Genomic DNA, 27593 nt, shown 5'->3' on the forward strand with positions numbered 1-27593 from the left:
ACACTGTAATGCCGTAGCCATATTGGTTGTGGGCATTACAGTGATTGGCTGGCTGCACAGCATCATCAGGTCTATATCAGACCTGGCACCGCTATGCTCGTCACAATAACTCCGGAATCAGGCAGTTTAGGGAGAGGTGCTGCTGAGCTAGGGGGAGATTTGGTTGTTTATAAGTTAGTGTAGGTAAACCACAACATATATATATATCCATCTGAACTAAGTCCTTCTGAGAACTAATCCAGCTGCATATTTTCATTGGTGAAGGTGATAGCAGGAGTTAGGCAGGCAGACTGTATGTGGATGTGGCAGACTGCAGTGCATATAGCAAGAGGGTCCATTGAACGTCCTGTTAGTCTAGGTATTCCACAACATGTATATATATATATATATATATATATATATATATATATATATATCAGAGCTAGGCAGGCAGTGTATGTGCCAGACTGCAGTGCATACAGCACAAGAGGCTCCATTCCAGTTCTGTCTGCTCCTGCTGTTACAGATATTTCTAGAAAGAAGCCCCAGGTATCAGGGACCAGGGATAATTATTTTTTTTTATCTTAATCCTGATTATTTGCTTAAAAAGCAATCCAGAGAACACCGTTTTTCTGCTCCATTTGCTTGTTGCCACAGCAGAATACAGCCAGATTCTTTCCATATTACAGCGATAAAGATCCAGAAATTTGTAGTGAACATGGAAAATATTGGCCTCCATTTACATTTTGTTGCAGTGTGTTAGTGAAGTTATTGACACGAGGTCGCAGTGAAAAATAATAACCTACAGGCCAGCTATTTAAAACTGTGGTTTTCCACCACACGTATCACATAAGTGTGCTCCAAATTCAGGAATTTCTGGCCTCCATTTAAATTTTGTTGCAGTGTGTCATTGAAGTTATTGACACGTGGTCTCTGTGAAAAATAGTAACCTACAGGCCAGCTATTTAAAACGGTGGTTTCCGTCACACGTATCACATAATTGTGCTCCAAATTCAGGCATTTCTGGCCTCCATTTAAATTTTGTTGCAGTGTGTCAGTGAAGTTATTTACACTGTGAAAAATAGTAACCTACAGGCCAGCTATTTAAAACTGTGGTTTTCCATCACACGTATCACATATCACTGCGGTTCAAATCCAGCCATTTGTAGTGAATGTGGAAAATATTGTACTCCATTTAAAATGGGCAAGGCGCGTGGCAAGGGACGGGGAAGTGGACATGATGGTGCATGCAGAGGATGAGGCAGAGGCCGTGGGCAAGCTGAAATTGTGCCACAACAAACACCCACATCTTGTCGCTTGACCTTCTTGTCCCAATTAATAGGGGACCACAGAACACAACTATTGAACACAGAGCAGTATGAAAAGGTTATTGGTTGGATAGCAGATAATGCTTCCTGTCACTTAGCACCACCACCACCACCCTGCCTTCCACACGGTCAAGTCTCAGTAGCCGTGAGTCTGGACTGCATATTCCTCACCCTGATCCTTCTTCCTCCCACATGCCAAGTGCCTGGAGACAATTGAGCCCACACTTGGACACTCCAAAGAGCTGTTCACATTTCTATTTATAGATTCGGGCCTCTCGCACAGTCCACTTGAAGCGGGGCAAGAGGAGATCGTATGTAGCAATGCCCAAATATTTGAGCAGCCACGGTCACACGAAGGCGACAGTGGGAAACTGTCACAAGAGGTGGATGATGATGAGACGCAATTGTCAGAAAGTCAGGAGGAGGACCAGGGTGCGGAAGTGGAAGACGAGGTGGTGGGTGATATAGTAACTGACCCAAGCTGGCAGGGGGACAAGCAGAGCGAGGACAGCAGCACACAGGGGGAGGGAGGCGTAGCACCACAACAGGCAGGAAGAAGCAGTGTGGTGGCCGCAGACACAAGGCGGGAAAGTGTTCCTCGTAATGCCAACATGACGGAAGTTACCAGTACAACTGTTAGGTCTTCCCGAGTCTGGTTGTTTTTTAAAGACTTTGCTGATAACCTCAAAAAGGCCATTTGCACCACCTGCCAGGCCAGCATCAGCAGGGCTAGCAAAACGACCAGCCTGACCAGGCACATGGCAGAAAAGCACCCGACAAAGTGGGCCGAACCCCAGGGTCCAGCAACAGTGTCTGCGGGTGACACCACTGCTTGCTCCGCTGTTGTGCATGCACGCCAATCCCCTGTCCATGGCGCATGCCAAGATGCCTTCCACCCTGCACCTGTCGTTGAACACTCTCAACTAGCACCATCAGCAATCACGTCCACGTCCTTGACTCAGCGTAGCGTTCAGTTGTCCCTACCCCAGTTCTTGGAACGCAAGCACAAATACGCAAACGCCCCACAGGCCACAATACTAAATCCACACATTTTGAGAATGGTTGCGCTAGATATGTTGCCTTTTAGGCTTGTGGAAACAGAAGCTTTCCGCAACCTGATGGTAGCGGCCATCCCTCGGTACTCGGTCCCCATCCGCCACCATTTCTCCCTATGTGCCGTCCCCGCATTACACAAGCACGTGTCCCACAACATTAGTAGTGCCCTCACCAATGCAGTTGCTGGGAAAGTTCACCTAACCATGGACACGTGGACAAATACTTGTGGCAGGGACGGTACATCTCGCTGACGGCACATTGAGTTAACATAGTGGAAGCCAGGACCCAGTCAGACCTTGGGATGGAGCACGTCCTCCAGACGCTGAGGATTGCGGTCTCTGGGTCAATCACTGTTGCCCCCACATTCTACAGCTCCTGCACCTCATCCTCCTCCTCCAATTCAGCCTCCATCTCCAAAATGACCACATCAGTTACAAGCTGGAAGCACTGCAGCACTGCCTCAGCCAAGCGGCAACAAGCTGTACTGAAGCTAATATGCTTAGGTGACAAACCGCACAATGCTGAAGAGTTGTGGACAGCTCTGAAAGAGCAGGCAGATCTGTGGCTCACACCGCTGAACCTACAGCCAGGCATAGTCGTGTGTGACAATGGCCGGAACCTGGTGGCGGCTCTGAGGCGTGGCGAGCTCACACACGCATCATGACTGGCCCATGTGCTTAACCGTTGTGGTGCAGCCGTTTCTCAAAACCTACCCAGATCTGTCGGACCTGCTTGTCAAAGGACACCGCCTGTGTGCCCATTTTAGAAAGTCAGCTACAGCTTCCACCACCCTTGCCGTGCTTCAGCAGCGTTTGCAGCTTCCATCTCACCGGCTGATCTGCGATGTCCACACGCGATGGAACTCTACATTGCAGATGTTGGGAAGGATTTGTGAGCAGAAGAGGGCAGTTGTTGACTACCTGCATCAACAAGGCTGTCGGTATTCAGTTCAGACTCCACACATAAGACCTCAGGAGTGGACATGGATGTCAAACATATGTACCATCCTCCAAATCTTTGAGGACTCCACCAAGATGGTGAGCGGCGATGATGCCATAATTAGCGTCACCATCCCGCTTCTCTGTCTTCTGAAACACTCTCTGCTCTCAATTAAAGAAAATGCATTGCAGGCGGAGCACGATGAGATGGAGTAAGGAATCATACATTGTGATTGCACACAGCCCAGCCTCATCTCATCCCAACATGGATTGGGTGACAATGAGGAAGAGGAGGAGGAGGAAGAAGAACAGGAGATAGTTTCCTGTGCTATAGACAGTTCTACCTGCACAACCATCATACCATCTGTTCAGCGTGGATGGCCTGAGGACAGGGAGGAAGAGGAAAAGGATGAGGAGGAGAGCATGGTCAGTCGTTCTCTTGGTGAGGACACTGAAGTCTTGCCTCTTTGCAATCTGGAACACATGGCTGAGTTTATGTTACTCTGCCTTTCCTGTGAGCCTCGCGTTGTCCAAATTTTGGGTGACAGTCACTACTGGTTGGTGATGCTTCTAGACCCATGCGACAGGAAGAACTTTATGTCTCTTATTCCTTTGCAGGACAGGCCTAATAAAATGGGGTAGTACCAGAATGACCTTTATTGCAGAATTATTAAAAAAATTCCCATCTGAAAACGCTAGCAGCAGAGGTCACAGTTCATTAGACAACCAAGGAGTACAAGCGAGAGAGCCACAAATGCAATCCAGCAAAGGCAGGGGAACACTGTCAAAGTTCTGGGCAGTTTTCTCAGACCCTCCCATCGCACAGGTCCTGAGGCGGGGGGTACTCTCATATGGAGTGCAAAGTTTCGGAAGATGATGAGGGAGTACCTAGCTGACCGTACCAACGTCCTCCGTGATTCCTCTGTGCCTTATAATTATTGGGTATCCAAGCTGGACACATGGCATGAACTGGCTCTCTATGCCTTGGAGGTCCTGGCATGCCCTGCCGCTAGCGTTTTGTCAGAGCAGGTTTTTAGTGCCGCCGGTGGAATTATAACCGTTAGGTGCATCTGCCTGTCAACTGAAAATGCTGACAGGCTGGCTATTATAAAAATGAACAAGGGCTGGATTGGGCTAGACTTCTCAACACCACCGAATGATAGCAGCGTAACATAAACTCAAATACAGTGTCTTTTTTGGGGGAGGTCTAACTCTATTCCCATGCACATTTGTATTCACACCCAGACATGGGTATAAGCTTCCTGATTTTGTCTATTTGCTTTTGTCCTCCTCCTTCTCCACATCCTCATCCTCCACCACCATATCACCACCATATGTACCATATCAACATATCTACGTCTCTTGCAAGGGGCACTGGAGTGCCTCCAAACTTTTGGCAGCCGTTGCTTCACTGCATAGGTAAACACTATGGGAGACCCACTTCCTAATAATGGGAACATTGTTTTCAGGAGGCTCTCTGACCTCTACGTCTCTTGCAAGGGGCACTGGAGTGCCTCCAAATTTTTGGCTGCCGTTTCTTCACTGCATAGGCAAACACTATGGGAGACCCACTTCCTAATAATGAGAACATTTTTTTCAGGAGACCCTCCGACCTCTACGTCTCTTGTAAGGGGCATTGGAGTTCCTCCAAATTTTTGGCAGCCGTTGCTTCACTGCATAGGCAAACACTATGGGAGACTCACTTCCTAATAATGGGAGCATTTTTAGCAGGAGGCCCTCCGACCTCTACGTCTCTTGCAAGGGGCATTGGAGTTCCTCTAAATTTTTGGCAGCCGTTGCAGTCACTGCATATGCAATAACAGTATAGGAGACCCACTCATTAATAATGGGAACAACAAAGCATAGCCGGCTGATGGCTCTCTAACAATAGAGATGGCCGATTGCTCGCCCTATAAAAATAGGCTTTGTGACTTTCAGAGTCCCTCCATCATAAATGAAACAGAATGTGTCTGATGATGTGTCACACACCACATGGCCAGATAAGGTTGTAAAATGTTAAAATGACATTTCCTGGTGAATGCATTTGTCTTGGTTGAAAGCAATGCAAAAGTGCAAAAACGCATCAAAAACGGTACATGTGAACATAGCGCAAGGTGTGGAGGAGCATTTTTGTTTTTGTATATTTATTTTGCCTTATATACAAGTCATTACCCTGGAAAGGATGTTCCCTAACATATTTCCCAGGAAAATCCATTTTGGTTTCATTTTTGTATGTTTTCTTGTGAGTCCGTAAAAGTGGCATAATACCTCTGACAACATTATTGACAGCAGTGACCTGGGAGTCAGAAATGCTTCCAGGGGTCTTCCCCATGATGATCCCATGTCATTTGAGCACTGTTTCCATCGATTTGGGCAATTTTTAGGCACTCTGCAGACCGCCGGGGGGAGCCGCCGGAAAAATGCTCAAATTTCCCATAGACTTACATTGGGCTTGTTACTCGGTCCGAGCACTCGAGCATTCCAATTTGCTCAACCCGAACAACGAGTACCCGAGCATTTTAGTGCTCGCTCATCACTAATGTGGAAGCAAGGGGTAAAAAAACATGCAAAACAAACCAGAATATGTACTAAACCTTAGATTCCTCAAAGTACCACCTTTTTACTCTGATGACAGATTTACACCCCCTTTGGCATTCTCTCATAACAGCTGCATTTTGTAGTTACCTGGAATGGCTTCCAATGAACAGGTAGGCTTTATTAAAAGTTCATTTATGGAATCTCCGGCCTTCGGAATGTGTTTGCGACCATCAGGTGTGTTTTGCAGAGGCAGTGTACACAGTGCTGAGCCATATTTTACAACTATTCAAAGTCAGAATATGGCAAGAAACACTCAACTAAGCAAAGAGAAATGACAGTCGATCATTACTTTAAGACATGAAGGTCAGTCAAACTGGAAAATTGATAGACCCTTGAAGGTATCCTCAAGTGCAGTCATGAAAACTATATCAATCACTATGATGAAATTTACTCTCATGAGGACTGCACCAGGAAAGGAAGACCAAGAATTACCTCTGCTGCAGAAATGAAGTTCATCAGTTACCAGCCTTAGAAAACGTAAATTGACAGCACCTCAGATAACAGCCCTCATAAATAATGCACAGATCAAGTAGCAGAGACACCTTCACATCATATGTTCACAAATAGCAGGCCATTATGGTCGTACTGCTGCAAAGAAGCCAGATTGCAAAAAAGAAGAGAATCTTTTGGGCCAAGCAACACATGGACTGCACATTAAATCAGGGGAAATCTGTACTGAAGTCTGATGTTTTAAAATTTGAGAGTTTTTGTACCAACATCCATTTCTTTGTGAGATGCAAAAAGGAGAGTTCTTATAGTTTCTACATGTGTGATGCTCACCATGAAGCATGGAGGACGAGGTATGAGGGTATGTGCGCACGTTCAATATTTGATTGCAGAAATTTCTGCAAGGTTTCTGCATCTCTTGGAGGCAAAAACGCTGCTGCAAAAACATGCGTTTTGCCGCGATTTTGATTTGTATTTTATGCGGTTTTTTTATGCATTTTTGTATAGCAATGAATGCTTTTTGGATCTAAATAAAGATATTTGAAAAAAAAACCTGGGACATCACTTTAACCCTTAAAAATGTGTTTGTTGTATTTCAAAAAAAGTACTCTGTGTGTATGCTTTTTTAACTCTTTACTTACAGGTTTGTTTAGTAATGAGGGTGTTTGGTTGACACCTCTTCATAGCTAAACAAAGGATTTGGTGTCAGCGACACCTAACCTCATAACCCCTAATTCCTTTAGCATTAATTCCCATTCATGTAATTTCTGGGGCAGCTGAGAACTGCTATCTTTAGCCTAGAAGGTGCCATGAGGTCAACATGTTCCCTGGCTATTAATAACAACTCACAGCTGTTTGGTTAGCCCGCAATGTCCCCATGAACAACAACCAGCAGTGCTTGGGACGCAGTATATTTTCGCTGCGCCCAAAATGCTGTGTTCTAATGTCGCACTAGTTTTGTCAATATATTCAGATCCACCGCATATAATGACATTTCAATCTGCCAAAATCTGCAGTGGAGACTAGAGTCTCTGCTACAGAAATTGACATGCTCCGGATGACTTTGGGTATGTGCCCATGATCAGGAAATACTGCAGGTTTGAAGATGTGTGTTTATGCAGGTTCAAACCCACAGCGACCAGATGTTACAGCATAGTGGATAGTGGATCTGAGGATGCGGCTCACACGCAGACACTGACATGCGGCGCGTCTTTCAGGACCACAGCATGTCAAATTCACTTGTGGAGTCGCTAGTCTCCGCAACAGAAATTTGACCATTAGAATGTATTGAATACGGTAAATCCGCATGGTTCAGTGAACACATGCGGATTTACCTGCGTTCAATAGAACGCAGCGTTTTGGACGCAGCAAAAATATGCTGTGTCCAAAACGCTGCTACGTCCAGATCGTGGGCACATAGCCTAAAATTCTTTATGTGTTTTTGCTGCATTTTTGACTCATTGACTTGCATTGAGTCAGTCAAATATGCAGCAAACATCTGCAGCAAATTCGAAAATATTTTTATACCTGCTTTTTTGCTGCAGATTTGACTGACTCAATTCAAGTCTATGGGTGAAAAACGCTGTAGAAATGCACAAAGGATTGACATGCTGCAGATTTAAGTGCAATGACAATCCTGACAGGAAAATTCATGATCATGTGCACAGCATTTTAGGATTGTCATTGCATTAGCTCGTAGATGGATTACCTAGCGTTTTTGGTGAATTTTCGCTTGGTACTCACCAGCCAAGGGTTCAAGAAAAATGCACGGTGCCGCGAGTGTGTGAAGTGTACCCTATTCAAAGTTTCATCTTGTGCAGTTTTGGTGCTGGGCAGTCGCTCCTCCAGTGAGAGGTTGAGAGTGATTGTTTATCAGCATTCTGCACCAGTGTTACCTCCTTCTTACAAAAGGGGGCCAGCTGCGTCCTGGTGTGCATTTTTCTTGAACCCTTGGCTGTTGAGTACCATTGCCTTTTTGCTGTTTTCTAATTTGATTTTGTAATTTTAAAAAATTCTGTTTATTGTTCTGGCTATGCTGTTTGAATTTTCGCTTGGAAAAAATGCCGCAAAAACGCACAGAGTACACATAGCCTGATGGTGTGGAGGAACTTTGCTGGTTACACTGTTGGTGTTTTATTCCAAATTCATAGCACTCTTACCCAGCATGGCTATCACATAATTCTGCAATGACATATCATCCAATCTGGTTTTCACTTAGTGGTTCTCATTTGTATTGCAACCGGACATTGACGGAAAACACACCTCCAGGGTAAGCGCTTTATCACCAAGAGGATAAGGATTGGAGTGTTGCCTCAGATAACATGGCCTGCACACCCATAACTCAACCTAAAACCAATTGAGATGGTTGAGGATGAGTTGTACCATAGAGTGGAGGCAAAGAAGCCAACTAGTGCCCAGCACATCTGATAAGGCCTTAAGACAGTTGGAAAGCCATTCTGGGTAACTACCCGATGGAGCTGCTTAAGAGAATGCCAAGAAGTGTAGAGCTGTTAGGAAAAAAGGAAAAGAGAGGAGAGGGATGGAATTTGAATAACCTAAGATCTAACACATATTCTGGTTTGTTTCACAAGTTTTTCTTTACTCTTTATTTCCATATGTGTTCCTTCATGATTTTGCGGCCTTCAGACTGAATCTACAATGTGCATAATAACAAGAAAAATAATTGCATGAACAAAAAAAACAAAACTTTTGACTGGTACTGTATGCCAAAACATAAAAAATGAGTGTGACAATATAACACTTAATGATGACAATTAAAAGGGAGCACACACTTAGTAATTTTGTGTTCCCTTGATATCCATTTATACTGTTAGAGTCTGCTGCTATTAGCACTTAAAGAACCGCTCCATGAATAAGCAGGGGTGTGCCAGCTGACACATCTAGATTCTTTTACAAATTCTCTTGCATTTTTAAAAAAAATTCCAATTGCCAAAAACTTGTATATAGAAAAAACCTGGGAGTCTGAACTGAAACATAAATTGGTGTGCATGCAAAATGTAAATGCATGTTCAGATAAGGCCATTGGACAGAAAAAACAAAGACAAAAGCACAATACACAAATACCCAAATGGGTATTTGTGTATTGTGCTTTTGTCTTTCGTTTTTTAAAAACTTGTATACAGTATGTAGCTCCTGATATTGACAAAATGTCAAAATAAGAATGTAAAGCATTGCCAAATAAATAACATGCTCTTTGAAGTCAAATCTGCAAACATGAAAATTTAAGAGCAGATCTAAGGGTCTCCAAATTATTAAAAACATGCAATGCATTTCTATATTATTTCATTGTATCATAGAAATGGTCAACATTCGATGCTATTGCTATTCTTCATTTGAAAAATTGTTAAATTGTTGTCTTTGCAATTATTCACGCCTGGCTGTGATTGTGCAAATGTGTCATTCATGTTTATTGACTTGTGTAGACATGGTTAGCGTGCGAACAATCAGCATTAATGCTATTGATTATTGTATATCATACCCTAATCTAGAAATCAATGATGATCAGCAGTACAACCACCCATGTAATTGGGCATTTGCTGCTAATAAGTATGTAAATGGTTTTGTAATAATGATAGCACAAACAATCGCTCAATCATTATGAATCATGAAACTCTTGCAATTATTTCATTCATATTTCAGTCTTGTCAGTTAGTATTCATTATAGACAGTTCATCTCCCGTTCCCAGCTTGGCTGACAGTGTCACTGAAAAGGTTATGAATATCTGGTATTTTTTTAGTGTGGCAACATATGGAGTTTCTATGGGATTACATCAATGTAAAGTTGAGATTGTTTTCTCACAGACTATCAGGATCCCTATGGGGGAAAAACATATATATATTTTTTATGGTTGTCACATTGTGGATATAAGGTAACCTAAGGTGTAGGTTCACACTTATACAATACTCTATGCCAAGCACTGCATCAGGGTTTCCATCACAATCTCAAAAAGCTCTATTCCAATGAGAACTCTAACAGAGCCCTGAGTCACAGCTCCATTCAATTGAATGGCTCCCTTGGGGCTCTGTCATTGTTCTCATCAGTTTACAGAATATAGTTTTCGGGCGATTCTGCCGGAAACCCAGAGATAGTGCTCGGCTTAGAGCACTGTATATCTGTGAACTTAGCCTAAGCTGTAGGTCAGAATAAGCCAACAGATCGGAAAGATTTGTTCAATGAAGTACTGCAGAGTTGGATGAACCAGATGATACTTGGATCAGAAGAGCTGGATCAGCAGGACTGGATATGCTGATTGCCATGTGATACAGGATTTAACAGTGGAGCCAACTGTGTGGACATGCACCTTGGAACAGCAGAGCCGAGGATGCAGTAAGGCACACTGGAACAGAAGAACCAAGTCTGCAGACAAGTAGTTTGGAACTGCAGATCTTTGTATGCAGACACCTCAGAAAGCGGAGCCAAATGTGTGGACAAAAAACGTATATCAGCAGTCCACATTATGCAGACTGGTACCATGGACCAGCAGAACCAAGTGTTTGGAAAAGTACCCTGAAACAGTAGGCATGAGTTTGTCAGGTGTCACACTTTGGGAGATCGAGATGAGTAACAAAGCCCTTTGCTTAAGTAGACTTGTGGCATACAGAGGTCTGAGATGAGGTAGCAAGTGTAGATGTTAAACTACCCAAACACTCACATGGTGTGCCACCAACTGAATCAACCTAGAAAGGCCTAGGGGAGGGACATCAGAGGTGTGCACCAGGTTACCATAGTAATCCGATGCGCACCTCAGTAGATGGTGCCAGTATTCATGGAATGAGGAAACAGAGACCGGGGTTGTTGACATGACAGGTGAGTACCATTCATCAAACAAATAATACAATAGCTCAATGGCTTTCTGCAAAATAAGTGGTAAGGTAGATGTAAGACCTTACAAGAACTGTGTATAGCACACAGGATAGTTTAAACAGGACCTAATATCATTGGATTTGCTTTCAAAACTCTGCAGAATATGAAGTGTCTCTTAATCGAGACCAAGCTTCACCTAATTGAACAGTACAACTCTCTTTTTCATGTATGGCCTTTGAGTTCCTGAGCTCACCACAGTCAGTCTACGGTGTTCTCTTTCAGTGCTCCTTTTCCAGTTGCCTGCTTCCCTATTATGTTCTTTGCTAAAGCTCCCAGGTTCTCCTCCCTAGTCAAAGCCGCACTGGCACATATTTTTAAAAGTGACCTATCTCATCAGGCATTGCCTAAGCAAAAGGTTTTTTTATGGTGACTGTACATGCTAAAGCTGATCCCTGAAGACTTATCTGACCCAGATTGTATTCCTGTTCTGAACTATTGCCTGACTCCAGTATTGAATAAACTCTAAAAATTGACCTGTTTTTACTATGCTTTATATATCTCAATTATGTCTTGAGTCCTTGATGTCTACCCAACATAGACAGTCTGAAGAACAACTCTGTCTGCTGATCCATTGCAATCCAAGTGTCCACTTTTTTCAGTGAAGCCTTCTGACATACGTCAAACATGAACTATTAAACTTTAAGCCATTGTAATATTTCGGTGTGTTTATTGTTTATTCAAATCTACGACTTTCAAAGCTTCAAGACCAGGCTATGGTGGATATAATACTTTTTTTTTCAAAAAGGTTGTAGGGGCTTAGGGAAATGAAGCATAGCACTACAATTTTACTATAGTGTATGAATAACAAACAGCCAAAATGATGCAGCAAATTTATTAAAAGATCATCACCTCCCAATAAATGCACCTTACTCAAGTAAGCAATACGTTTTAAGCTGGAATACATAAGTCAGTCTTGATAAATTCCCCATTTTACTACAGGTTTTGCTTTATTTATAAATTTATTTATTTATTAATTTATAAATAAGTTTTCCCCTAGTAGTGTTCCAAGAAATCCCATCAGCAAGACTATGGAAAACGTAGTCTGAGATATGGTACTACAATATGCACCATATTACAAGAAAATGATAACATAATTAAATAATAAAGTATATCTCTCAACTTTATATATTTAGGTTTGCTGCAATGTATTTAATATGCACTATTAACAAGGTAATTTTTATGACTTGTTAATTTATATGCTTATCTAGTGCAAAAACACTTCTTTTTAATTGATTTATTACTGTACATTGTTGCATTGGGGTCAATAATACAATAATGCAATATGAAAGGTCAATCCTAGGACCTCACTAGTCAAGAACCAAATTTATTTGGTTTCAAAAGCAATGACCTTGGCTAGATGCTAATCTTCCAAGATTCTAAAGGAAAATGCATCATATTTCCTGATCACTGACCTTCACATTCTAAATGATTAGCAAGACATTGATTCTGACAATATGGTCGATTAAAGAGACATGAACCCTCTGCCCTCACAATGGCAAGAAATGAATCACATAAACTAGAATTAATGAAGATCTAAGATGGATGTCATTTTGATAGAAACAGGCTGTTCTTTCACCATACTTGGGAGCACTGGCAAAATGGCCATTGTAAATAGAAATGACTGGAAGCAATTAGAAATTATATATATTATTCAATTATAAACTATAATTTATAGCCTGTATATGTTGCCAATATGTGAGCTTCTGTTTTAAGCTTTAGGACGTAATATCAATTAAAAATGTAAAGAGAATCTATCTCTAAAACAAATTTGATTTGGTGTATATATATAAAATGAAGGTATATGTGAGATAGTACCGTATATCAACTTAAAGGCTACATTAAAATGGCATTATCAGGTGCCATAAACTGGCAGGTCACCCTTTTAATCCTTGATTTAAAAACAAACAAACAAAAAAAAAACATTATTTTCTGTTTCACAAGATCCATTCTAAAGAAAATCAATGCAGTGTCATATATTGTGGATTATTTTTCAGGCACATAGTTGGGGCCGCTGGGGTTTCAGTATTCACAGTCTCACTTTGGATAACTACTAAGACCTAAAATAATTTTTGCATTTATCTCCAGACAGGAAAACACAGAACTCACTAATAGGCTTTTTCTTCCAAATCTATTCCAAGGACTGTAGTTTTACTGTACTAGATAATATGCCGACCTAGGCTCAAATGACAGAAAACTGCTTTACTTTTCATCCTTGTCGGTGCGTCAAGAAGCACCAGACAACGCTGTGACTGCTCTATTCTTAAGTTAGCCACATTTCTGCTTTCTGGTGTCTCAGTAATAAAGAGGATCAATCACCTCAGTATGGTAGCCCTTTTCATTTAAAGGTAATCTGTCAGCAGGTGCTTGCTAAGTAATCTGAGCACAGCATGAGGTATGGGTTAAAACACAGAATTCAGTGATGTATCACATATCAGGCTGTTTTAGGCTGTGTGCTTTTTTTTACTTACAGTGAAGGTTTTATCACCAGGACATTATAATTGCTGTGAATAGCTGGTGCATGTGTACTCATCCGACTGTGATAACTAAGCAGCTCATTATCTATAGACAATATATACAGAGAGACTGGTGTGTGAAGAGTCAGCTTTCTCAGCTCGGCTGCATGCTAAATCTAAAATCTCTGCACCCAGTAATCTAAGTGATTCAGGGTCTCTTTCTCTACATCATGCTGTTCTCAAATGAGGTAGCAAAAACCTGTTGACAGATTCCCTTTAAGAAAATAATAGTCAGCCAAACATTAGGGATGAGTGATCCCGTGGATGTCCGGGTTCGTTGGGTTCAGCCGAACTAGAGTTGAAAGATTGGTTTGGCATCCGAGCTTGACCCCAAACTTGAGTCCTCATCCGAACCCAATAGAGATCAATGGGGACCCAAACTTTGGTGCTTTAAAATGGATGCAAAATGGTCATAGTCAGGGCTAGGGGACTGCAAAAGGAATCTAAATGGGGGTAAGAACAGGACAATTGCCCTGCAAGCAAACGTGGATAGGGAAATTAATTAAAATTACAGAATAAAAAAAATAATTCAAGAACCAAAGAACATAGAACAAAGAACACCCTAAAATATAACTTTTAATAGATATTTTAAAAGAGTATCCTTAATAGTATAATATATAATGGACAGAGATCCAAATAAAAGTATGGGGGAGGGGTAACAGTAGGGTCACTAAATAGACATTCAAACTCAACCTATAGGGCCCTAAAGGGAGGAATGCCCTACCTGACAGCGGAGTAGTAACCCTAAAGTGTCGGCGTGGTGTCCCCGCTCAACGGTGACTGTCCCTTACCTGTCCCTAGCCAACCCCTAAAAAGACATACAGACACAAAAAAACAAAAAGCATCACAGTAGTGAATGACCAAACAGTCATGTCACGGCTTGACAAGCTGTATGAAAAAAGTATTAAAAAACCATACATCAGTTATAGTGGAGAAGGGGGAGCGTGAAATATCGGGAGTTCTCTAAAAGACTTCTCTTAAGTTTTAAATGCCGGAAACCCACAAGGTAGTTGGCAACTATGGGCCAGCACAGGGAAAAAATAAAGATTAAGCCATCAGTTAATTTCAGCGTTTCCCAAAGTAGCAAGCAGTGTGAGTGATCAATTTAGGTACCTCTTCAATCTATAATGTCTCACAGTTAAATGCCTCAATTAATATGAGCAGTAATTCCAATTTCCAGCACTTAAAAAACGACAGTGATTGCCATAAATAATTTGTCAAACTGGGGATAGATGGTGATCACCATATTCATATCAGAATCATGACAAATTTGTCGACTATAACAATACGGGCTTATCTGATCCCAATTAATTAATAGTCCCAGTGAGTGCTTTTAGTCCCAACGTGTTTTGCCCCCTCCTCAATCGGGGCTCATCGGGGACAATGACAGGAGTACACCACAATGGGTCAATGAGCTGAATGGAAAATAGATATATCCAGTCTGGTGAGTAAGTAATCTTGAACCAGGAGGCAGAGACTCAAGTGGAGGAGGAGGTTGACGAGAAATTGGCCGTGTAGGTAGAAGAGACGTAGGTGGAAGAGGAGGTACCAACACTGTTTATTTTTTGTTTGTTTTTTAGAGATTTTTTGAGGGTAGTCTGAAAACAGGAAGTGTAATAATCTGCTAGCTGTTCTCTCTCTGTATACAGGCCGTGTAACACTCTGCACTTTTTTGGGGTGAAAACAATGGAAAGAGCATCAAATAGGAGATGTGGCTGTGTTGCTGGTGGTGGTGGCAGTGTAGCTGCTGCAGATAGAGAGAGGCTGTGGTCGATCCGTGCCTGCTACATGCCCAAATGAAACACCTTCCTCTGGTGCAAGCAGGCGACAGGACGTTCTGTGTAATTTCGTAGACACAAGTACAACTGGACGAATGGTGAGGCCAGAACAAGTAGAGGTGGTTTTAGATTGTTTGGCTGAGAGTTCCTTCAGTTTCTTCACTTTGTCTTCCACCCAGTCCCCTGCTGTAAGCACAGATTTTGCACCTGCAGCCCATGGTCATGTATCTTCCATCTCACCCCCTTGTAAATCAGGCAAGCAGTATGAGTCCCAAGTCATGCAGCAGTCTCTTCAGCTTTTTGATGACTCTTCTGGCTGTAGTCCTGTGGGCCATCCATCTGGCCTTGCCCCATAATTGGAAGAGATTGAGTGCACTGATGCCCAACCACTTGTTCTGTTGCAAGATGAGTACGTGGGAGGGGTGCAAACAGTTAGCCGACCACTGCAGCACATCTCTGATGATGATGATGAACACAGGTACCAACTGCTGCAGCATTATGCTGTGTGTAGTCCGGCAAGGAGGGCAAGGGTGAGGACTGGGTGGAGCATCATGAGTAGGATTATTATTATTATTATTTTTTTAGAGCACCATTTATTCCATGGTGCTGTACCTAAGGAGCGGTTACATACAAAACCCAAATAAAAATTACAATGAAGAAACTAATAGTGACAGACAGGTACAGACGTGAGAGGACCCAACCTTGCGGCCTTACATTCTACAAGATAATGGGGAAGGAGACAGTAGGTTCAGGGATTGGTGTTGGTGAGGTGGAAGTGGTGAGGTGGCAGAGGGGTCATTGCAGGCTGTAAAGTGTTCTGAAAAATGAGTTTTCAAGTTCCGCTTGAAAGTTCCAAATGTAGGGGATAATCGGATGTGCCACAGAATTCTACAGGATGGGGGATACTTGGGAGAAGTCTTGCAGGGGATTGGATGAGCAACGTACGATTGTAGAGGAGAGAAAAGAGGTCTTGGGAGGGCCAGAGATTATGTGGTGGGAGATATCGGGAGATTAATTCATAGATATATGGGAAAGACAGATTATGGACGACTTTGTAGGTCAGTGGTAGTAGCTTGAAAAGGATACATTGTGGAATTGGGAGACAATGAAGGGATTTGCAGAAAGGAGAAGCAGAGAAGTAGTGTCAGTAGTATACTGATGTATAGTATTTAAAACATTTTTATATGTACCATTAACTGTATGTGAACAGCTGTCTAATGCATTAATTTAAGGTAGATTGAGAGGTTATACTGGATATAATAGGCATCTCATGAACAGGCAATTTGTGAAGTTGATATGATGAAGTTGTAGGCTGGAAACATGTTCCAGTGTCAGCATCTCCAAAGGATAAGTTTCCACATCTTGCCACTGGGATTTTGGCCCATTCCTCAAGGCAAAACTGCTCCAGCTCCTTCAAGTTAGATGGTTTCCTATGGTGAACAGCAATTTTCAAGTCTAGCCACAGATTCTCAATTGGATTAAGGTCTGGGCTTTGACTAGGCCACTAGTTTCCCATTAAACCACTGGAGTGTTGCTTTAGCAGTATACTTTGGGTCATTGTCTTGTTGGAATTTGAACCTCCATCCCAGTCTCAAATCACTGAAAGACTGAAATAGGTTTTCCTCAAGGATATCCCTGTATTTTGCACCATACATCTTCCCTTCGACTCGGATCATTTTCCCTGTCTCCCTGCTGCCTTGTTTTTGGGGTCATGAGCTGTGTTGGTTTGGCGCCAGACATAGCATTTACCTTGGTGGCCAAAAAGTTTAATTTTTGTCTCATCTGATCACAGCACCTACCTCCATACATTTGGGTAGACTCCCACATATCTTTTGGCAAAGTCAAAATGAGCCTTACAATTTTTGTAAGCAAAGGCTTTTTTCTGTCCACTCTTCCATAAAGGCCACCTCTATGGAATGTATGGCTTATTGTGGTCGTATGGACAGATACTCCAGTCTCTGCTTGGGAACTCTGCAGCTCCTTCATGGTTACCCTTGGTGTCTGTGCTGTCTCTCTGATTAATGCCCTCCATGCCCAGGCTGAGAGTTTTGGTGGGTGGACCTCTCTTGTTTGTTGTGGCACCATGTTCTTTCCATTTTATGATAATGGATTTGATGGTGCTCCAGGAGATCATCAGAGATTCGGATATTTTTTATAACCCAATCCTGACTTGTACTTCTCAACAATTTTGTCCCTGATCTGTTTGGAGAGCTCCTTTGTCTTCATGGTGTTGTTTGGTTAGTGGTGCCTCGTGCTTAATGGTGTTGCAGCCTCTGTGGCGTTTCATAAAAGTTGTGTATATAGTGATAGACCATGTGTCACTTAGATTGCACACAGGTGAACTTCCTTACACTAGGCATGTGACATATGAAGGTAATTGCTTGCACCAGCAATGTTTAGGGGCTTCATAGCAAAAGGGGTCAATACATATACACATACCAATTTTTAGTTATTTGATTCCATACATTTAATTTATAATAATAATAATAATAATAGTTTTTATTTTTATAGCGCCAACATATTCCGCAGCACTTTACAAATTTTAGGGGGGACATATACAGACAATACAGAATAAGCATATCTCATATCGAAAGGAGTGAGGGCCCTGCTCGTGAGCTTACAGTCTATGAGGAAGTGGGGGAGACACAAATGGTAAAAAGTACATATATTGTATAATGCAGCCTTGATATACTGAATAGGATAAATAATAATACATGGACTGGTCGTCAGCCAGTATGTGTGCAGTCCTGACAGAGGCTATTATGTGCATGGTTGGTATGAACCCGAATTTGAATTAGATTTTAATATGGGGGAAAACTGGGACGGACAGAGTGTGTTTAGGCGATACGCCAGTCTAAAGAAATGTGTTTTTAGGGTTCGCTTGAAACTGTGGGTATTGGGAATTAATCGAACTGTCCTGGGTAGTGCATTCCAAAGAATTGGCGCAGCACGCGAGAAATCTTGGAGACGGGAGTGGGAACTTCGTATTATGGAGAATTTTAGTTTTAAGTCATTTGCAGAACGGAGGGCATGTGTAGGGTGGTAGACTGAGACAAGGGAGGAGATGTAGGGGGGTACTGAAGCATGGAGCGCTTTGTGGGTAAGCGTGATAAGTTTAAATTGAATTCTATATTGGATGGGTAACCAATGCAATGACTGGCACAGGGAAGAGGCATCGGAGTAGCGGTTGGCGAGGAATATGATCCTGGCTGCAGCGTTCAGGATGGATTGGAGAGGGGAGAGTTTAGTAAGAGGGAGACCGATTAGTAGAGCGTTGCAATAGTCAAGATGAGAATGAATAAGAGCTTATATATACCTATATTTGTCTCACTTCACTTCACCAACTTAGACTATTTAGTGCTGATGCATCACACACAAATCAGATTACAAAAATATTTAAACACAGGTTGTTTGTAATGTTAAAAAATAGGTAAAAAGCCAAGGAGGGGGGATGAATAATTTTGCAAGCCACTGTATCTCAGCTGCTCATTGTGTCCATGCTAATCACTCTCCACTGCCCACCACCTACAAAGTTTACAATGCACATGAGCATCAGTACTGAACCAGTACTGAATTCTTTTCTTTCATATCATGTGGACAATGGGTTCAGGTACGATACCTGGGGAAAAGATGGAAACAGGATGCATTATGGAAAGAAGGCAAGTCAATGGATGCAGTGTTATTCTTTATGCAATGTACGCTTGCTAAACCTTGAGTCCTGGCATGTGAAGTTTATTCTAATAAGTGCTTCGTTAATGAAGAACAAGAATACTTTAGAGATATTTCCTATTGTCTTTGGCCTATTTCAGCAGAATAGTGTGCCCTGACACAACGCAAAAATTTCTTAGGAATGGTTTGAGTTACATGACATAGTTCACAGTGTTCACTTGGCATCCAATTTTTTCCAAGTCGCAAACCAATTAAGCATCTAAAATGTTAGAAAAACAAGTTCCCTCCATGAATGCCACACTGTCGCATCCGTGTCTGAACATACTGCTGTAACCCCTGCCCTGGTACCTAGGTGGCACTGCACTGTTTTTGCAGTTACTGCTGGAAGTCAGCAGCATGTAGCGGTTTAGCTTTTATATTGCTGAGACTAGTCCTTTTCCTGTCCACCTGTGTTTTGCTGCAGTTAGCTGGTAATGTTATTAGCTCTCTGCTGGGAGCCATGGGTGGGTCGGTGGCTCTCCTTATTATATAAACTCAGCAGACAATCTTTGCTGCCAGTTATTTAGTTCAGCTAAGATCTGGTCTCTGGTCCATTGCTCCTTTGAGCCAGTCCCACTTAATGACTAGGCTTGTATTTTGACCACCCGCTTGCTTTCTGATTTTGTCCTCGGCATGACCTCTTGGTATTGGATCAATTGTACACATGTAAATATGAAACTTTATAATATATCTTATTAAAAAATCTACTTTTTTCTCCTGGACTGATCTGTCATTCTCAAAATTATCAAATCATGAATAAAAGCTATTTTCAGTGAACACAGACTTTCTGATTACTGAGAAAGATGACAGGTGGAGCTCATAAATGTCTATGGAGAATAGTAATTGTCATTTCAGGAGAACTTACAGCAGAATGTCTGTGTCTGGCACTATTGCTTCTTATTCCCCCCCTCCATAGTATGTTATGAGAACCAACTGACATCTCTAGAGATGAGAGAGTAAATTAGAGTGATATTGAATTTTACTAAAACTTTACAAAGAATGAGCATTTGCCAAAATGTGTATTTTTTGTAATTTGCTTTTGCATGGATTCAACTAAATGATAGCGGCTGGCCACCATTTTTCGGAACTGTAAAGGTTTATCAAACTGATGAAAAAAAAAACTTTTATTGAATTTTCTTATCTCCTCTGTGAGCGCTGAAAACCTTCGACTTCTCATACTGAGCTGGGACTTCTGGTTCTGATGAGGTCTGAGATTGTTCTGCCCACATGACATCATGACCTTTCATGCGCTTGGGCAGAGCAGTCCTGGGGCCTCATCAGATTTTGAAATCCCAGCTCAGTGTGAGAGGCCCGGAAATTTCACCACAAGCGGTTGGGTTTAGATCATGCGACAAGGACCTAATGGGTGAGGGTGAGGAGCTTAGGGGCTGGAGAGGTGAGCGTTCAGGTGAGTACAAGAATTCTTTTCATTTTTTACACAATACGTTTATTATGCTCTGGACCCCAGAGCATAATGAGAGACATTAAATTTGTGGATGGCAACTTCTCCGTGAATTGAATTTCCCAGTAAAATCCGCGAAAAGAGACAAATTTGAATTTGGCCTGATCCGCTCATCTCTAATCTATGTCAGTAATGGGTATTTCTTTACCGAATAAAGATTTTACCCATGAATTGAAAAATCAGTCCAGTATTATTGATTATGGAAAAAATATTTAAAAAAAACAGCAGCTACATCTTTAAAAGATCTGCTGCTAAAGTCTTGGTGGCAGACACCACAGGACACCTTCTTGTGAATTCCATTTCTCAATGGTTGAGAGGTGTTTTGACCTGTGAGGTGGGCCTACACAATATTCGGCCAGAGGCTTTAGTGAGTTGTCCTCATTTTCAATTTTAGGAGCATACCACTCCTCAGCCTCTCATCCTCTCCTTACCAGGAAACAGTTAGCCCTGATGAATGACAACTTGGCAGGCAGCATGGCTGTGCGCCCGGCCCACCAGCATTGGAGAAGCACAGGGGCTCTAAAGCTGGCTGGATTGGGGAAAAAGGCCACCTTTAAGTGGCTGGTAATCTTGGCAGCAAGCTGTAAAGACAATTAAAATCTCGTCGTTCTCAAAAGCGGAGAGGATTTTTAACAAGAGGTAAAACTTGCTTGTCTTTAAAAGAACTTTGAAATTTTACCCATTAGTGAAGATGAGACAGCCCCTTTAATGTTAAGACTAATCACCATATAGACTTTTATATTGCATATATCTGCTTATCTTCAACTCCACTAATAAAATGATAAAATGCTTTTGTTTAAATCATTTACAATACTTTTCTATGTGTTAACAAATATGTATATACTGGCATTTTCATTTGGATGAGAGATTACTAATTGCTGACCCTATGTTCTCAGCATGCTTCTGAAATAAGTTAACCATCTGGAAATTTTACATTTTTGAACATGAGCCTACTTTCAGCTTGCATAAATAACATCATGATATTTTGTGATAAAAAAAAAACTAAGTGACTGATTTGGAACACTCTCGGCTGTGAAATGGATAAATAGCTCTCTAGAATGTCTGCGTCTCATCCTTTAAATAGAAACAAAAATAGTATAAGCAGGTGCACAAGCTGTATATTACACACCAGATCTGCATATACATCTGCAGATGAAACGACAAGTAAGTGTTGCTATGTATTGTACTACTCCTCATGGTGCTTATCATTAGCAGTCTCGTGCCACTGTTTTCTGATATCTATTTTTGCATTTGCATATTCTTTCCTTCATTTTTTTATGACAAAGTCCAGATTTAAAATTTAATTAATCCATCACTTTACATTGATTTGTTCAGGAACCTTGATTGTAAGATGTAAATATTGTAACCTTAGATAATAACTATATATGGTGATGTGAGAATGTATAAAATTTACCATATGGATTCTAGCACATAGTCAACTAATAGGTGATGTAAAGTTGAACTAGACAGTCTAAGGATGTACAAAATTTATCATCCAACATCAGTCACACTGACAATTTTGACTTATTTTAAGACTGTCTAGCCTAACAAAAAATGTCAACAGATTATATCAGGTTTTTATATGACGTGCCAAATTAAAAATAAAAATTAATAATTAAATACAATGTGAAAGTGACCATAACACAAACAGTTAAGTCACAAACACATTACAATTTTTCCCATATATCTAATTGGGTTGTGGCTATGTTGGCAATTATGTTACAACCTATATGGTTGTTGAGTAATATATTTTGTTTGAACATTTGATAGCTGTAAAGGCCTGTAATTTATATAATGTAATGTTTTAAATTGAATTTGACACCAGATCAATATCAAATAGGACCTAAATGTAATTAATTAGTAAGGAAGAAAGTTAGAGCTCAGGGCCAGCCATAGTGCCAAGCGCAATGACCCTTCATGAACGGGCCCACCTTTCCAGCTCACCCTGTACCATATATGCTTAGTACATACTTACATAACCTATTAACCCTATTTGAGCATTATATACCTTGCTAGCCTTGTATTTTATGAGCTATAATGCTCATAAACGTTACCATCCTACTAAACAATTTGTCCTGGGGTTAATCACTTGGCCATTGGCGAACAAGGTTTCAGTCTTAGCGACAGCCAGATAGAAGCCACACTAACATCAGCACTGTATGGGTGTCACTGCATTCAAAATCCTGCCCACCTGCAGTTGAGCCAATAGGCAGAAGACTTTATGTGCATGCTGCTCAGTGAACTAGGCACGACTTACAATTTGGCTGTAAAGGCCCCGTCACACTAAGCGACGCTACAGCGATCCCGACAGTCAAACAGTCAGATCTTCCCAACGACCCGTAACGATCTGTATAAGGATGCACGCCTATGTGTCTGAGTCGTCAACAAGGTCGTTGGTAAGGTGTCAAACACACCAATGCATGCTACCCAGCGGGACTTCAACGATCAAAAAAAGGTCCAGACCATTCCGACACGACCAGCGATCTCACAGCAGGGGCCTGGTCGCTGCTAAGTGTCAAGCGTAGCGAGATCACTACTGAGGTCGCTGTTGCGTCACAAAACTTGTGACTCAGCAGCGATCTCGCTAGCGATCTCGCTTAGTGTGACGGGGCCTTAACACATGCCCAAAAGTTGCTGACACTTATTTTAAACTTTTAGTAAAGCTTCCCCAATGAGTATACACAACATTTGCAAATTGACACTGCCAACTAGAATGCCTCAATGCCAGTTAGAGCACAATTATTGTAACAAGAATGAATACAACAGACTCCAGTTTAAAAGGGAACATGTCAATAAGATCAACCTACCTATGATTTCTTTATGGGTATACATGTCATAGTGAGAGAACAATTGCACATCTATTTGTAATGAGACAAAGTTCAGCTCTGCTGTACTACGTTAGTTATAATCACACACAGCTCTGCAGTGAGATCAGGAGAGCAGACTGTCAGTCATTACATGTCACAATAGTAACACCCTCTTTCATTTCAAATAAGCTCTGGAGTCAGATTCTACTTTCTATGTCTTGCATACCCAAATAGACTGCTTAGTAAGGTTGATCCTACTGACAGATTCCCTTTAAGAGTCTATAAAACTTAGAACTAGAAAGGTAATCAGTAAAGAACCACAACCCAAATTCGTTGAAGCCTCACCTTGTATATGTATAAATACACAGGACCTAACGTATAATAAAATATGGCCATACAGGTTATGTGCATTGGACTGCTTTTGGATACTTCATTTCAGCTTCTACTCATAAAAGGCTTGTGAAAGGTTTGATATTGACTTTTAGGATTGCTACTTCCAATAGGTGACACTAGAGTTCTAGTCCTCTTCCCCTCTGAAGAGACAATTTGCATACTTAGTTTTCCAGAGGAGCACTGCATTTCCAATAAGTCTCCTTACATTGACATATCAGGCATGTCACTCTCTACAAGTAGAGATGTTAGCTAACCTTAGACCACAATCAGAGGCCTCTCATACAACCAATTCAGATCTTTTGCTTTGCACTAAGGAGGAGCAAGACCCCAAAACACATGTCAGCAAACACATGTTCTGGTTTGGCTTTTATCCTAAGTCATATGGCAAGGCTTGTTAAAGGGTCTATTATGACTTTTAGGATTGCTGCGTCCAATTGTTGGCACTAGAGTTTAAATCCTATTCTTCTCTAAGGAGGCAATTTGCACACTAATCATATATACAAACACTAAAGAACAGTACTCTGCAATTAGTGAAAGGGAAACTGTCAGAAGGATTTCACCCCCCCCCCAAAAACTATTTATATGTGACTGCAGCACTTTCAAAGAGAAGTCCAGCAATATCTTTACAAGCAGTAGGAGGCGGCTCTTGGTGAATACAGATGGATGTACTGACTGTCTAGGTACGTTATTACTGTATTTGTCTTTGAAAGAGATACATGCGCATATAAGTATGTTGGCGTGTGAAATTCTGCTGATAGATTCCCCCTTAAAAATAGTCTGGGTGAAATGGTGGATGAGGATGAGGAAAAAGCCAATATGCTAAATGATTTTTTTTCAAACGTATTTACACAAGAAAATCGCATGACAGAAAACATGATTAGTGATAACAAAAATTCTCCAGTAAATGTCACTTGCTTAACCCAGCAGGAAGTACGGCGGTGTCTAAAAATCACTAAAGTTGACAAATCCCGGGCCCGGATGGGATACACCCGCGAGTACTGCAGGAATTAAGTAACGTCATAGATAGACCATTATTTTTAATCTTTAAAGATTCCATAATAACCGGGTCTGTACCACAGGACTGGCGTATAGCAAATGCGGTGCCAATATTCAAAAAGGGGACAAAAACTGAACTTGGAAATTATAGGCCGGTAAGCTTAACCTCTACTGTGGGTAAAATCCTGGAGGGTTTCCTAAAAGATGCTATACTAGAGTATCTGAAGAAGAATAACCTCATGACCCAATATCAACATGGGTTTACGAGGGACCGTTCCTGTCAAACTAATCTGATCAGTTTTTATTAGGAGGCAAGTTCTGGACTGGACAAGGAAATGCAGTGGATGTTGTGTATATGGACTTTTCAAAAGCTTTTGATACGGTTCCACACAAAAGGTTGATACATAAAATGAGAACAATGGGGATAGGGGAAAATATATGTATGTGGGTTAAGAATTGGCTCAGTGATAGGAAACAAAGGGTGGTTATTAATGGAAAACACTCAGACTGGGTCTCAGTTAACAGTGGGGTACCACAGGGGTCAGTATTGGGCCCCCTTCTTTTTAACATATTTATTAATGACCTTGTAGGGGGCATACATAGTAATATTTCAATATTTGCAGATGACGCTAAACTCTGCAGGGTAATCAATACAGAGGAGGACAATTTTATATTACAGGAGGATCTATGTAAACTAGAAGCTTGGGCTGATAAATGGCAAATGTAAGGTAATGCACTTGGGCAGAGGAAATAAAATGTATAATTATATGATTAATTGTAAAACACTGGGCAAAACTGTAACTGAAAAAGACCTGGGTGTATTGGTGGACGACAAGCTCACGTTTAGTGGCCAGTGTCAGGCTGCTGCTGCAAAGGCAAATAAAATAATGGGATGCATTAAAAGAGGCATAGATGCTCATGAGGAGAACATAATTTTACCTCTATACAAGTCATTAGTGCGACCACACTTAGAATACTGTGCACAGTTCTGGTCTCCGGTGTATAAGAAAGACATAGCTGAACTAGAGCAGGTGCAGAGAAGAGCGACCAAGGTTATTAGAGGACTGGGGGGTCTGCAATACCAAGACAGGTTATTACACTTGGGGTTATTTACTGTGGAAAAAAGAAGGCTTAGGGGTGATCTTATTACTATGTACAAGTATATGAGGGGACAGTACAAAGACCTTTCTACTGATCTTTTTACTCTGAGGCCTGAGACTGGGACAAGGGGGCATTTTCTATGTCTGGAGGAAAGAAGGTTTAAACATAATCACAGACGGGGCTTCTTTACTGTAAGAGCAGTGAGACTAAGGAACTCTCTGCCGCATGATGTTGTAATGAGTGATTCACTGTTAAAATTTAAGAAGGGCATGGATGCCTTTCTTGAAAAGTATAATATTACAGGTTATAAATACTAGACTCCTTGATAGGGCGTTGATCCAGGGAACTAGTCTGATTGTCGTATGGAGTCGGGAAGGAATTTTTTTCCCCAATGTGGAGCTTAGTGTTTGCCACATGGGTTTTTTTTGCCTTCCTCTGGATCAACAAGTTAGGCTATGGGTTGGACTAGATGGACTTAGTCTTCTTTCAACCTTAAAAACTATGTTACTATGTTTATTATATGAATTCCAATATTGCAACACACATACAATATGTGAGGTACTTAGTAGTGTTGAGCGAGCACTAAAATGCTCAGGTGCTCGAAGCTCGGGCCGAGCTCGCCGTGATACTCGGGTGCTCAACCCGAGCAACGAGCCCAATGTTAGTCTATGGGAGACCCGAGCATTTTTGCGGCGGCACCCCCGGCAGTCTTTTAAAAGCCTAACAAGTGCCCAAAACGATAGTGACAGTACTCAAATGACATGGGGACAGCATGGGGATTGCCCCAGGAAGCATTTCTGACCCACAGGTCACTGCTGTCAACAACGTGGTCAGAGGTATTAAGCCAATTTTAAGGGCTCACAATAAAACGTTCAAAAATAAAACTGAAACTGCTTTCCTGTGAAATATGTTAAGGAACTTCCTTTCCAGGGTAAAGACTTGTGTATAAGGTAAAATAAATAACCCCCCAAAAAAATACTCCTCCACACCTTGGGCTATGTTCACAAGTAGCATTTTTATGCGTTTTTTCACTTTTGTATTGCTTTCAACCGTGACAAATGCATTCACCGGGAAATGTCATTTTAACATTTTACAATCTTATCTGGCCATGTGCTGTGTGACACATGCATACAGTGCTGAAAAGACATGGGAACAGCATGGGGAAGACCCCTGGAAGCATCTCTGACACCCAGGTCACTGTCTAAAAGTGTGCCCATCAGAAGTCATCCTTGCCGCATCAGAAGATGCAGACTTGCAACTATCCCCGTGCAAGTTCTTGTCCCAGGGCAGTGTTCAATTGTACCTCCCCCATTCCTTGCAATACAAGCGCAAGTATGCAGCCTGCCACCCACCCACCCCCAGGCTGCAATACCATACTGCTTGCTTGCACTTGAAATTGGGCCTTTTAGGCATGTGGAGGCGGAATCTGGCCACCACGTCATGGCTGCATTGGCGGCCTGGAAACTATCCTCAGTCCCCAGCCGCCCGGGGGCAGACAGGTGTCCATAAACTGTCCCCAGCCGCCCTGCGGCCGGGTGTCCACACACGGTCCCCAGCCACCTGGGGGCAGCCGGGTGTCCATAAACGGTCCCCAGTCGCCCCTA

Source organism: Phyllobates terribilis, unplaced genomic scaffold, assembly GCF_046119375.1.
Source record: "Phyllobates terribilis strain yellow unplaced genomic scaffold, ASM4611937v1 Scaffold_1__5_contigs__length_1240528914, whole genome shotgun sequence".
Classification (NCBI taxonomy): Eukaryota; Metazoa; Chordata; class Amphibia; order Anura; family Dendrobatidae; genus Phyllobates; species Phyllobates terribilis.